We start from the raw sequence: 13,807 nt of genomic DNA on the forward strand, positions 1-13,807 counted from the left end.
AGACTGCCCCTCTGCTGCCGTCTGTCACATGGCAACAACAAGTAATGGAATATTGGTGGGAGGGTTCTGCCTCTGCTGCTATCCCACCAACATCTGCCTCTGACGTTGTGGGCCAGCATAATAAAATAGGAGGCTTTACTTTCAGAGTAGTTTTAGTGTATGTTAATTCTTTTGTATGGAGTTGTTTATTCCCCCCCCAAAACCCACTTCATGTCTCTTGATTCAGTAGCTCCTCTATTTAAGACAAACCAAAGCATGTAAATGGTCAGAGGTTTTAAGTTCCTTCTTAAAATTGGCCCACAAAACACCTATGAATGCATTATCCATCAGATAATCAACAATGAAAATCCATGGCATATCACGGGACTTTGAAGACCTTCTCTGTGGAAGCATAGAACTGAAATGGGAGAGAAAAACACTTTCTTCCTTAAAACAATTGGAGTAGCATCTAGCCCTAAAATACTATTTCAATTCTATCAGAAAATGTAAAAACTCACTGTTCTCACTTCGTATGACAAACAATATCGTGTTCAGTTGTAGGGGAGGTTTCAGAGCTGTAGAGTAATTTCAATGCCACAAATAATATGAACTGTTAAGTAAGTAGTAGAACCTGGCTAATTCACATCAGTGGTTCAAAGCGCTAATGTCTGTTACTAAAATTTGTAAATTAGTAAGTTATCAAGCAGCATGGCCCATTTCTACAGTTTTCCCATAAGCCTTAATGACATTTGATGTTCTTAGTCTGCTCCTGTAGGCTAGTAAGTAGATGCAAACTTCAGCTTCCATCAAAAAAAAAAAAGAAAAAAAAGAAATTGTTAGAGGAAGAACATGAAAACATGAGCCAACGGAACCCTGGAGTTTCAAAAATCAGAAGGCAAATAAGGAGAACCCCAAATTTATTTATTTACTTTTAAGAGATCTGACAAGAGTCAAACTAATCTTTTGATATTTGATGGACCACTTTATGCTTTTCAACACCTGTAGTTAGCAATATTGAACTGGCACAGTATGAAACAGGAGACAATTTCAAATATCATTGTACCAGATCCTGATTTTGCATGTTGATAAACACCATCCAGTGGGAGCTTAGGGCGCTGTGCAAGTTTGAACCTTTATTTAATAGATGCAGTTTAATATTAATTATTTATTAAAATATAGTATAAAATATTCCTTTTTTTTGCTTGTATAAAATTAAAGTAGACCTTGAAATATGAAACCTGAGCATAACTCTCCAATTTAGTGCCGCACACAATTACAGTTGAGCACGTGTGAAAGTGCTGAATCAGCCTTTTTTCCTCCGTGTGCGATGAGAAAGCGGGAGGAATCTTCTGATTACTTAAATTTTCATTTTATTCTTCATTTAAGAACAAAATGTGGCCAAGAAAAAGGCAATGAGGTCTGGAAGTGCTGGAAGAACTCATCTTCAAAGCCTTTGATGGGTTTAATTCAATATGAGAGATCTTCAAAGTCCCCAGAATGAATCCATGAACACATTTATGAAATAAGTTTCTGTCTAGATTCCAAATTGTGCAAATGATGAAGTTACTTTTTAGCAAATAGATTTGGGTTACCGGGTCTTGATGACCTAGCAGAATAGAGCTCATTTTCCTCCGTGATCACTGCAGATATCTCAGCTAAAAACTTAACGTCTGCCAGCATACAGGATTAGACAAATTGGCAGGTAGTAATAGATTCAGAAGTTAAAAGGAAACAAACTGAGCAGCAGGATAAAATCAGGGCAAGGTAATTAACATTCTGTTTACATTTTCAAAGAAGAAAAAACAGGAAAAGAACAGATGCTGCTTCAGATTTGTGGACGCTCCCAGGAATTTTTTGCTTTAGGTAAAACAGTAAGAACTGCCCAGAAGCTGTGGGACTCAACTGGCTATTCTGGTAAGAGAGGTCAGATGGCACCAAAATGCAAGAGGAATAGAAGGGTTTCTTTACTACACATGGTTGCTTCCTGCACAAAACCATTTCTCAGCTCCAGATGTACTTGTGAAAAAAAAAAGTCACCAGGGAGCAATCAGAATTTAGAAATTATAATATAAATTAAAAGTGATATCAGAGCTATTGGGAGTTTGTTTAATAAGTCAGATTTTAGTCTGGCATTATACCTTAACACACCCGAAGATATTTAGTCAGCCCGAGAGCTACAGGGAAATGCAGAACAATCATGCAGCTATCAGTCATTTTTTTTTAAATACCACATGGGGCATATGGCAGAGAGCTGAGATTTTCCTGCCTGCAGAGCACGCTGCCAGCACTGCGCTCTTCTAGGGCCTGATTCAGAAGTCAGTGTGATGAGTAGAGGATTGGATTGATATCAAAATACGTAAGGTTAACGTTATGGGGACCTTACAAAAGGAGAGATAAACCGGACAGAAAATGCCAGCTCTTGCAAAATTCTGACTGTCCCAGATGAACCAGTTAATGAGTGATTGTGCACCCCTGCGGCTTTACTGAAGTCACCTAAGGCTCAATTTCATCCCAGGCTTGATATGGTGACTACTGAAAACTCCTTTTTTTTTTTCTTTTCTTTTTTTTTTTTTTTCCCAATTATCTCGGTGAACTTTAAACACAGCCCTGTTCAGCGTCCAGCCTTCATGTGTAGCGAGCACAGGAGCTGCCCGTGCATCTGGTTGTCCCTTCTACACAATTCCTATTCAAATAATTCTACCAGTTTGTTTGAATTGTGTCAGTAGCTTTATTTAGGCCTGTTGATATATAACAATTGCATCTAAATAACCATATAGAGGTGATTTCATACAGAGACAAAAAGAAATCCCCATTATTCTTCTGTATAGTATTGTCTTTGGTTCTAGGAAAAAAAGGTGTAAATGTCAGTAAGAGGAAATGTTGTTTGTGAAGTACTAGGAAGACCAAGTATGACGCATTTGGAACCAAATTTTCATTCCAGGCAATTTCAAACATACAGGGACTCCTAACGCAGTGCTATCTCAAGTTTATTAAGACGCTGCTAACTTACTTGAAATGCCTTGTAGCCTGCTGCTAAAAATTCTTCTTGTCTGCACAAGGAACCTGTTGGTTTTTTTGTTTTGTTTTTTTTTTTTTTTTGTATTTTATCCCAGTACGGCATTCATGGCAAAGGTTTATTTCACATAGAAAGACGTGGCAGTTAAGGCAGAAGCATCTATTAGCTGTTGCTGTCTTATACTGGGGTAGAAAACTAGAGATAATGTCTCCTAGCTCTGTATTTTTAAGTTTTACTGAGAATCTTTTATAGTAAACTGATTTTTAATTTATTGTTTCTATATGGTGCTCTTGGAGGACCACAGCAGAGCCTAGATATGTACATTTTGCATACTATTTTCTTCCAGACTTACAACTGTGTTGGTACATGGAGAGAAAAAGTGGGAAACAGAAGATGGATTTACGTTTTTGAAAGTCATTGATGTAATTTGTCACGACCCCTTTATATTGTATTTAAGATGCTAATGCTTAATATCTTCCCCCATGCTTTATTTGGTTAAGAATTTCATCAGCTTGTTTTAATCTGCAGTGTGCATAGGTCTAGTTTATAGTAAATAATGAAACATACATTTTGTTGCAACCAAGTTTTACTATTGTCTGCTATACTGGACATTCATCTTGCTTTCACTAACTCCATTCTTTCTAACTGAATGACCCAGTGAGTTTCCCTAGGTTCAGAAGCACTGTCACAGAGCAGTCTGTACATTTGTGTTAGCTCTTTTTTTCTCATTTTTCTTAAGGAAGGCGTTTTCATCTGGTTGGTTATATGTTCTACTTTTTTTTTTAATTTTAAAATAAAATCTCTGAGTAACATTCCCAAGTGTAAGAAGTAGTTTAAAAGGATATTTACCCAACTTAAATAGGCAGAAGACATTTAAATCTGTAAATTGGAAGGATATCAGTGAAAGCTAATTGATTTATAAAATAAATTATTGTAATGATTATAAATAAATTATAAGCAGGTAAACTAGATCTTATAAATAGTTCCCTTATCCCTCTAGATACCTCAAACAAGTTAATCTTAGGAATTTGTGTGTCAACAAGAGCGAGGATACTTTAACATTATGCTGATAGAGATTGTCTGATATTCTTGCCACTTAACCAAACGTTATTTAATTTATGGAAAGTAATTTTCAGCGCAGACATGACTGCTCTTCACATAGCGACAAAATGCCTGAAGTGCCAAAGAAGATACATTCAGACATCCAGGGAAGCTGCAGTTAGCTTCCATCTCACTGCATGCCAGGAGATCTAAAGCTCATGGAAGTACTGCAAAGCAGTTTCTATTGAATCAACCTTTTAAGAAAAGTTGAAACAGTAGGTGGTGTCAGGGGGATTTGAATAGCCTTTTTAAAATCAGATTGTATTCTATTTGTTTGCTGAACAAATTTTCACCAGTTTATCTGAAATTCTGCGTATTGATTTAAGTCATGCTTCAGTAAGTGTTCAACATGACTTCAATGGATGAGTGAGTTTACATTTATGGTTGCTCAGTTTAGTAGCAGGCAGTGTTTCTAATCCCTGTGGAGTTGCTATTAGCCATTAGTTGACCTGAAATTCACATGAGTTGGCTTTAGTTCAGAGCTTGGTCTGCTCTTCATGGTTTGGTGGATTGTTTGATTTGTTTCTTTTTTGTTTAAATTTTGACCAGTGGCCTAAGCCAGTTTTTCTTGGACTCAGAAAAAGAAAAACTGAGATTATTCGTATTTAAAATGTGAAGAGATTGCTTTATGATGAATGAGCTCTTGCATAAATGATATTAAAGGAAGCTTTTCTGAAGCAAATAGAATGGATTCTTTTGCCTTCAGACTTAACATTGTCTTACTGGTATTAAACTCATTTTTGTATGCTATGGTTAACAAGCAAATACATTTCATCTACCTGTATAACAATGGGAATATTTAACCCATTTAATCCACTTTTATGGAAATGGAAATTCTGAAAATGGAGACTATGATCTCCAACTCTAGTGCTATATTTCTCTCTTACATTCTTTTGCCATTGGACTGTAGGGAGAGAAGTCAGCTTTAGAAATAACACTTCTCTACATCTCTGGTCTATATTGACTGGATCTATCCTTTGAGTATTCTCCTCTGTGAGGACATGTATAATTTCTCTTAAAGCGATTATCCTAGCTAAAATTTTACTAAACAGGAATGTAACAATGATTCTGAAAGGAATTACGGTTTGCTTCTTGTGAGGCCTTCTTAGCTTAACTACAGGCAAATCTCATACCTTCTGAAATCATTCTCTTTTTTTTTTTTTTTTTTTTTTCCCCAACACCTGCAGTCACTCTGTCTCTGTTGCAGGAGTATCTGGACAGCAATTCATTTTCTTGCCTATGGACATCCCTTACACCTTGAGGATTGGCTGAGCCACATGTACAGGTTCATTTCCTCCAGTGGTTTTCAGGAGTACCAAAACTTTCCAACCCTTTGTAACAAGGGAATGTTATGATCTGCTATTCTGCCTGCAGGATTGATTGCCAGTGATTTGCAGACCCTTTAATCGTGATTAATAGGTGTGTTTAAAAAAATTTGGCTGTTTACCTGAGACATAACTTGTTGCAAACCATGACATATCATCTTTGTTTCAGGCCTTTTTAAGCCATGTCTTCATCCTAAAATTCTTCCATCTCAAAATAAATAAATAAATAATAATAATAATTGGAATTATATACCAGCTGGAGAGCCTGATTTTACAATTAAATAACTATCATATAATGACTGACAAGTGTGCTCCTGCACTGTGAAATCTACAAAGCCCTCTCTAACCAAATGGGAATTGGGAAATCAATTGGGAAACCAATTGGGAAACCAAATGGATTGCTGGGAGCTCACTGCAGTGGGATGAGCTTCAGGACTGAGTTGAGACCACTGAAATGAGTGATGTGGAACTTCTAGCCTTGCACTACCTCCTCATACACCAGGCTGGAGAAGAGTCAGGGCATTCTTTGTTCTTCCTGGCCTTCCACCAGGCAGAATTCTTTCCCAATCTTTACCAGATGTCCATTCTCCCAGCCTGGCCTGCAACGCACTCTTCTGTTCTTGCTAACTATGGCACATCCAACATTGCCTGCTCATTGTTGAACAGGGTTCCCCAGCAGCCCTTAGATGATCTCAGTATTTCTTGTGCTCATTGTCCTAAGTCTTTGGCGAAGGAGGGCAAGGGACAACGAGAGGGTGTGCAGGGAGGGGAGCATGAGCATACTATTTGTGTGGCCTCTAACATCAACATTCTTTGTTCCTTGTCTGTGAGGAGCACTGAGTGTACAGGCAGTGTAATTAACTTCCAAAGTTACTGGAGGGAATGTTTCTCATGTTTTTAATAATAACCCTGAGAAACTTAATGTGACCTTTTTTGGTGTCTTTTGATGATTGACTGTCTAACTGTTGATTAGACTGTAGAAGAGTCACATTTTGTATTAGAAAAATTCATGTCTGTACGTGGCTTGCAGAAAAGTAGCTGGAAGCTGTATGCAGTCCTCTCACTTTTGTATGCTATGTTTAATAAACAAATACATTTCATCCACTTTTATAACAATTAGAATATTGCTGTTAAATTAATGGTCTGATTTATTTTCTGGACAAAGGATCATTTCTCTTTTGTTTTATTGCAGATTTCTTTCTATTTATCTTATTGCTGGCTACTAGGTGATAGGACAAAACTGTGATTTGCAAAACCTTTCAGTTTTAGAAGATCCTGGTCTGTATTCCCCACGTGTGAAAATCTCACTGGCTGGCACTACAGGGGCAGAATCTTAATACACTTCTTTGGGTTTCTTCTGTAGAGCATTGGTTTGATGTGGCCTCTGCCTTTTTACTAGCTAATAGAGGTCCACAGGGACTGAAGATGGGTAAGTAGTTATTCCACTTAGCTTGTACGTGTCCATATACAAAGATACATGGTTACTTACCACAGAGATGGACAGGAAATAACAGTGAGGGGAAGATCTTTACCTCATTAGTAATATTACGTTCCTATAGTGCATACTTTTCATATATTAAAAGTTAATAAGAGAGTCTTAGATTACAAGACTTAAAAAGAGATGTGATCATAGCAAGTGTATCTAGAGGATTGGAAAATATTACGAAAATATTTTAAAGCATATTCAAAACTCTTTCCTTTGTATTCTTTATTTTTCTTACAGCAGCATTTTTCAGCTCCTTCTTTGAAGCCTTAAAGGCTGCAGCTACTGTAAGAAAATTACTGTTTTGTATTATATTGGTTACGGCAGTTGTAGCTTGAAGCCCCAGTCCTGATAGGGGCTTGGTGGCAGCAGTGTGATGCGATGCAATTAGCAAGATACCTCCTGCTCAAATGCATCTGCACAAGTCTCACAGAAGACCTGATGCATCAGTTTTATAGATAAGGAACTGATAGAGTAAGTTATGCAATAAGTTATTAACTGACATACAGAGTTGAATAAAATATTCCTTGGGGAAGATTCTGTTTATCATTCCTGTAGGCATTGTGTATGTTTTGCAGTGGGCACACTGTCAACCAAAGCTAAGTTTAACATGCACATAAAAGGTGCTTTGTTGGCATCTTTTCCCTGCCATTATATCAAACGTCCTGTAACTCAGCTGCCATGGTTTCACATTGCTTCTTCCATTTATGAACAAAATACTGCTCGTAAGAACAGATAAGAACTGAGCATATACTTGGCACTATGTAATTGATGCTTCATCTTTTCGTCCTCTTTTAAATAACTCTTCTGCATTCTTCTCTCAAGTGTTCTCTGAAGTTTACTCACATACTTGGATAGGGTTCTGTTTAACATATGTGTTTTCTCCAGTGTTTAGAGAAAATATACAGAGAAGAGAACTTTTCAAGTAACTGCATATAATCCAAGAATTGCTTTGGAGAAAGCTTTGAAAGTTGTAAAACACTTCCACATACTTATGTATCCAAAAATACGGAGCAAAAATAGACAACACTGATGCTGAGAATTAGATTCCCTCAGAGAGTGAAAATGTAAGGAAAACCCAATAATGAAAATAAATGTCATTATATCATGTCTAGCCATGAGTGGTAGACTCACAGCCTTAAGAAAAAACTTCAATTGCACTGCAGTCTTCCAAATTTTCTCTGTGCCATATGTAGATTTTTTTGGAAGTTTTTGAGAAAAATCCAGTGAGGAGCAATGCTCTTTGTGTTATATTCAGAGTCAGATCAGCTGACGCTGTTTCTTTGTTAGCTCTTAGCTTTAAACACTCTTCTTGAAACCAGCAGGACTATGCTCCTTACATGGCATCTATCTATCCTGCAGTGGCTGTAATTGGGTGGAGCAGATGCCAGAAATCCTCTAATTGTTTCACATGTGCAAAATGATGAGTAGGGACTAAGTTATATTTGTAGTTTTGGAAGTTATGGTTTTGGGTGGTTGGGCATAGACACAAAAGTGGTAATTTCTGCAAAGCTTCAGCATACAGATGAAGTTCTCCGATCAGATCTTTGGAGAGATTTAAGATTTTTGTTGTAGCCTGTAGTGAGGTATCTATCTCCACAGTTTCACAGTAGAACTAGAAGCTTTTTATTAGACTGCAATGTTTTTAATACTGAACAGACAATAGCACTAAACTGATCTACTAAAAAAACCCTTTCCTAGCCAATATCCATCAAGGCAGTGACAGGACTGTAATATAACCTTTTTCTGCTCAGTGTAGAAATTGTATCTTGCCTTATTTTTACACATTTCAGTGGAAGTTACGCTTGCAGCAGAATGCAGACTCTTTCTGTCTGCCAATTCTGAAACCTTTCCGCAAGGCTAAGCAGTTTGAGTCCTGAGAGAAGGAGACACTGGCTTACTACCAGGGTAGTTTTACACAAATACAAACACTGCATTCAGTTGCCTTCTTGTTTGTGTGTGTGTGATAACTTCATTTGGTCTGAATTAAAGTTCAGGGTAGTTAAAATGTTTATTTTATCACTAGGTTTGTGTAAAAATATTTGCTATAAACCAAACTTTCTAAAGGTAAAGAGTACTATGAATAGATGAACATTTACTTACACAACAGTTTTCTTAGGAAACAGAACTATTCTATATTCCACTTTCTCTCTTATTCCTCATTTACCTTACTTTTAAGGAAAATCAGACATCTTTCTACATGAGAGTTGTTTTAAAGTCAGTGCATATGTCCATAGAGAATGCCTATCTAGTCAGCAGGAATTATCCACTGGGGCCAGACTGCGTAGATAGCTCTAATAATGTATTTGAAATAGGATTTTCTTACTACACTGAAAAAAATTCCTCAGACTCAAAGATAAATCAAAGGCAAGTGGCACCCTGGTGGACCAGACAGCCCCTTGGCAGCCCAGTCACATGAGAGCTCCGAGGTCACCACCCCAGCACCAGCAGAGCTGTTTGTAGAGCTTGCTGTGCAGTTTCACATCATGGCTGAATTGGAATACCTAATGATCTGGCACTCAAATTGCACATGCTGCCAGCCTCAGTCCTATTGTGAGTTTCTGTCTGCTGCTTTGGAAGCTACCTCTGAATTGTAAAACATGCATGCACGTTCCTACGTTTAGCAAGTCCCGAAAACTTAATATAGAACCGACATTAAAATATAGTTCTGACTGTGTTGATGTTATGGATAAGTGGCTTTTATTGCAGAAAAGTGTACTTTCCTTACAGTAGATAGTCTCAAACAAGGAGGAAGGATTAGCCATGATGCAATCCTTATTAGTTACGTGCTCTTTCTTCCATATTATGGTACAAACAGGGTCAATCCACAATTTTCTTCAGAAGTCAGCATTTTTAGATCCTTAACTGTTTTTGAGTAAAGTGTCTACTTTACATAAATAGGATTTTATATATATATATATATTAGGATGCTTTGTTTTCTTGTAGAGGAATGAAAATGTATGTCAGAGACTTGAACCCCTTCCCACACAAATTTCCTTTTCTACCTATCCATAATTTGGATTTTGAAAAGTCACAATGGGGCTTTTCTGAAATTATTGAGTTTGTGTCTCTGACATCCCTCTTCTGCTGTAAGAAGACTCCCTGGTTAGTCTACATCTCCAAGAAGCCACTGAGGCCAAAAAGATGGAGCGATGCCCTGTCCTCACTGGGAAAGGAGACTGTGGTGCAGTGCAGGAGATGTAGCTTGACAAGAATCTTCAATCTATAGAGGAAATCAGGAGCCAAGAAATACTTCAATAAAGCTCCCACGACTAAACAGGGTTCTGAGCACCTCACTTAATCTGCTGTGACCACTCCCCATCTGTAAGTTGACATACTTCCTTGTTTCACAAAGGCTTCACGGGGATAAAAATCTGTGAAAGTTATGAGATTCTCAGATACTGTGATAAGTCCCAGGATAAACAAATGTTGAATGCAAAACAGCAGCTTACAAGGTACATATTCAAGGGCATGTGGAATGAATTAGCAAGATGAAGAGACAGAGCAGAAGAAAGGGAATGGGAAGGAGCAGGAGGGAAGAAAGAGAGTAACAGTGCAAGTCAGGCAGCGTGACTGGGAGCTATGGGACAGTTATGGAAAGTCTTAGTGCACCCCGAGCTCATGCTGCAAATAAACTAATATCTAAGGAAAACTGAGCCAACAGCTTACTAAACTGAGTATTTCTTTTTCCATAATTCTCTTCTTGACTTTTTCACGGGGTGGCCAATAACTCCCAAGGAGGGGTCCTCACTCTATATATCTAGAGCATGAGTAGGATTGGAAAGCTATACAGACTTCCTTAGTTACCTTTTCCCTATCTGTTTTTAGGGGTGAGAGTGCTTACTATGAAATAAGTGCTACATTCCATATATGAGGAGAAGATCAGTTGATTATTTTCTGACAATGCAATATGAGGGATTAAACACTTACTCACTGAAAAGTAAATCCTTTTTTATAACTGCAGGTTAAGTGTGATCTGTAAAGAAAAGGAAATCTATTTAGCATCATAGAAAAAGTAATAAAATGTAGAGGAGAAAAGGTAGGTTGCTGCAGAGAAAGCTTTTAAGACAGAGATGATCAGTGGCCAGTAATCTTTCTGCTAGAATGGGTGAGCATCCAACCTGTGCGAAAGGAGGTAAATCTCAGCTAAGCTTTCCAAAAAAGACTTAAGTGATCTGCTAGAACTTGCTAAAATTGCCACTGCTGGTATCAATGACAAGACTCCACTCAACTGCAGTGAAACAAAAGTGACTGCAAATTAGGCATACTGATGTTGCAAAAAGTCTTTTCCGCAGCAAGTAACCAAGTGGCATAATGTTAAATGGAGAGCTTGACACAGGTAATTTCTCATGGTTTGCTGAGGAATGTCTCAACTTGGAGTCGCTGTGGGGTATCTAATGCTCATGCCATTAAAAGAACCCAGGCTGACTCAGAAGCAGAGGAATAGTTTTCTACTTTTGTTCTTTGCAGTTGCACACTTCCTACTGTAACCTATGGATGTTAAGCTATTGACTGGCTTAGGGACTTCTCTGCGTTTCATTTTGCAAATGCATTCACTGTGGGCATCTTCCTCCCCACAAAACCCCAAATCTCACTGATAGTTAAGACCTCCAGAAAAAAATACAATAAAATAAATGCTATATAAAAGATGGTGTTTGCAGTCCTTCTGGACGCCTCACTGGCATGTCTAGGTATCTTTTAAAACCTGGTGATAAAAGCCTATGCGACACTTACAACAGAGCTTCAAAAACTGTGTAGTTTTTGCAGTCTGGCCTTCATGAAAAGGTGTATTTCAAGGTCCCATAGACAGAATCCTTTCATTAAGAAGAAAAGCACAAAACCCACAAGTGAAAATATGCACAAAAGGGAAAGATTAGACTTCATGTTATACTTTGCGAGTTCTCTCCGACAGTCACCAGGCAAGGTAGGTTTTGGGAGGCGAGATTCCAAGTCCACTGAAATTACCGTCTTTGATTTCAGCACACATCACACCCTATGTTAAAGCATTCTCTGCCAGCCTTACGCCTTTTATTTGAATGAAAGTGAAAACTAATGCAAGTGTCAGGGAAAAGCAGCTGAAAGTTACCCAGGTGGCACAGACCTGCTGAGCAACTGGTGAGGGAGGTGGCTGAGTACCTAGAGGGGTTTGGAAGGAAAAATCCAGGCATTATTTAAATAAACATCTAAAAATAATGAAATATATCAAACACATGTACAAAAGACTGGAATGCCTGTGCTGGGATTTGGTCACAGATAAATTCCAAAAGACAAGATTCTGGAATTTGTCATCAAAATCCTTCAGTACAGAAATATACAGATTAAAAGTGGCATTAAGTATTTTCTCATTACATGAAGGAAGGAAGTGATATACATTCTGATATTCTTTAAGTAGGCTTTAGTGTAAAAAGGAGATCAGTATATAGCATTAGGTTAACCTCACCACTAATTTCCCCCACATCTGCTTTGCATAGCGGTTTTAATTTAAGGATTTCCCCACCGCCCCTTCCCTCCTTCAGCAGGTCGTGGGAGATCACTGCCATCTACAGATTGGAGATAGTATCACCGCAGTTGGATGGTGGAACGATTTCCATCTCGTTTTTCTCTCTTTGCCTTGACCACTTCTCTCTTCAGTCCCCCCCTATACTGAAAACAAACAAACCCTACACACACAAAACAAAGCCAAAACCAACACACGCTACTGCCTCTGTGGCACATGGATCCTAATCACCCCCATTAAAGGAAAAGTGCCATACTTTAAGAATGCTAGAAACTCTGCAAATCAGCCAAATTATTTCTGAGGGCAGCAGTTACTGACATACAATAGCTCTTGTTACTTTTTAATCTCTTCCAATGTACATTGTGTCACTGAGTCCTTGAAATGACTTCACAAATTTACTAGGATCACATATTAGGCAAATTAAAATTTGTCTACTTTGTACATTTAGTGATTTGTCTGCATGCAATTTCTACTGTACGTTACTGGACATACTAAAGAAATCATTAAAGAGAATGAAAAAGAACCTAACGAGATGACTGATTGCCCACCATTGTATCTGCATGCAGGATTGGGAATGCTGAAATTACTATTAAGTATGACTTGAGAATTCAAGTTTGGAAGAGATCACATGGCTGGAACAGCTAGGCAAAGAAAGCCAAGGGTGAGTTAAATGCAGTAGTTATAACACAATCTGACGCTGCAGGGGATTTCAGCTACTGTCTGCCCAAATTTTCATCTTCATGCATTGGAGAAATGCTTCTTATTTGCTTCCCCAGGTGAGAGAAATTCCCTGGCTTGTTTCCCCTGCTGTCTGTATATCCTCCTAGCAGCCAGAGAAGAGCGTTGCTTTGATTTGGGAGTCCATTACACCATGATAACAAGATTGCTTCAAGGAACATGTTCTGGTACGTACAACATGCTTTTACCTGCACTAGCAGCACTAACAGCGGTGAGCCTATTGCTGGGGAAGTTCAAGCAATGAAAGCAGCAGATATTCTTGTCTGAGCACAGGGAACAAATGGTTTCTGACTGAAAACTTTTACCACTCTGAAGTACAGCTTATAGTTTTGTGGGTCCAGACCTTCTCAGGGTCCTCTTTAAAATCCTATTCCCACTGAATTTGCAAGAGAATACATGTGCCTAACTTTGTTAAAATCTTCCAAAAACTCCAATGCTGGCACACAAGGGCAGCTTTCATAAAGGATTGGCTGGAATTTTGGGCCCCACTGAAGTCAGTGGCAAAAGTCCTGTTGGCTTCAGCGAGGTCAGGATTTCATTCATGGTATTGATTCAGCTGCTCCCTTTAAATACAACAGTTTCCAGGTTGTTTCTACAGAAAGTCAATGTCAAGTGTGTTTATTTTTTTAAACGACGCAATTTCTTTACAAAAGTAAATCTTGGAGTGC

At 38.2% G+C, this 13,807-nt stretch overlaps 1 long non-coding RNA gene across 1 annotated transcript in view; it reads left to right on the forward strand.

Moving 5' to 3' along the window:
* The window catches only part of LOC110403610, a 38,828-nt gene extending 25,443 nt beyond the window's left edge, over positions 1-13,385 (forward strand). Inside the window, exons 3-4 of the long non-coding RNA XR_002441756.1 lie at positions 12,968-13,062; positions 13,178-13,385. This is a non-coding gene — a long non-coding RNA (uncharacterized LOC110403610). The remainder of the gene's footprint in view (positions 1-12,967; positions 13,063-13,177) is intronic.

The sequence above is a fragment of the Numida meleagris genome, chromosome 9 (genome assembly GCF_002078875.1).
Source record: "Numida meleagris isolate 19003 breed g44 Domestic line chromosome 9, NumMel1.0, whole genome shotgun sequence".
NCBI classification, from domain to species: Eukaryota; Metazoa; Chordata; class Aves; order Galliformes; family Numididae; genus Numida; species Numida meleagris.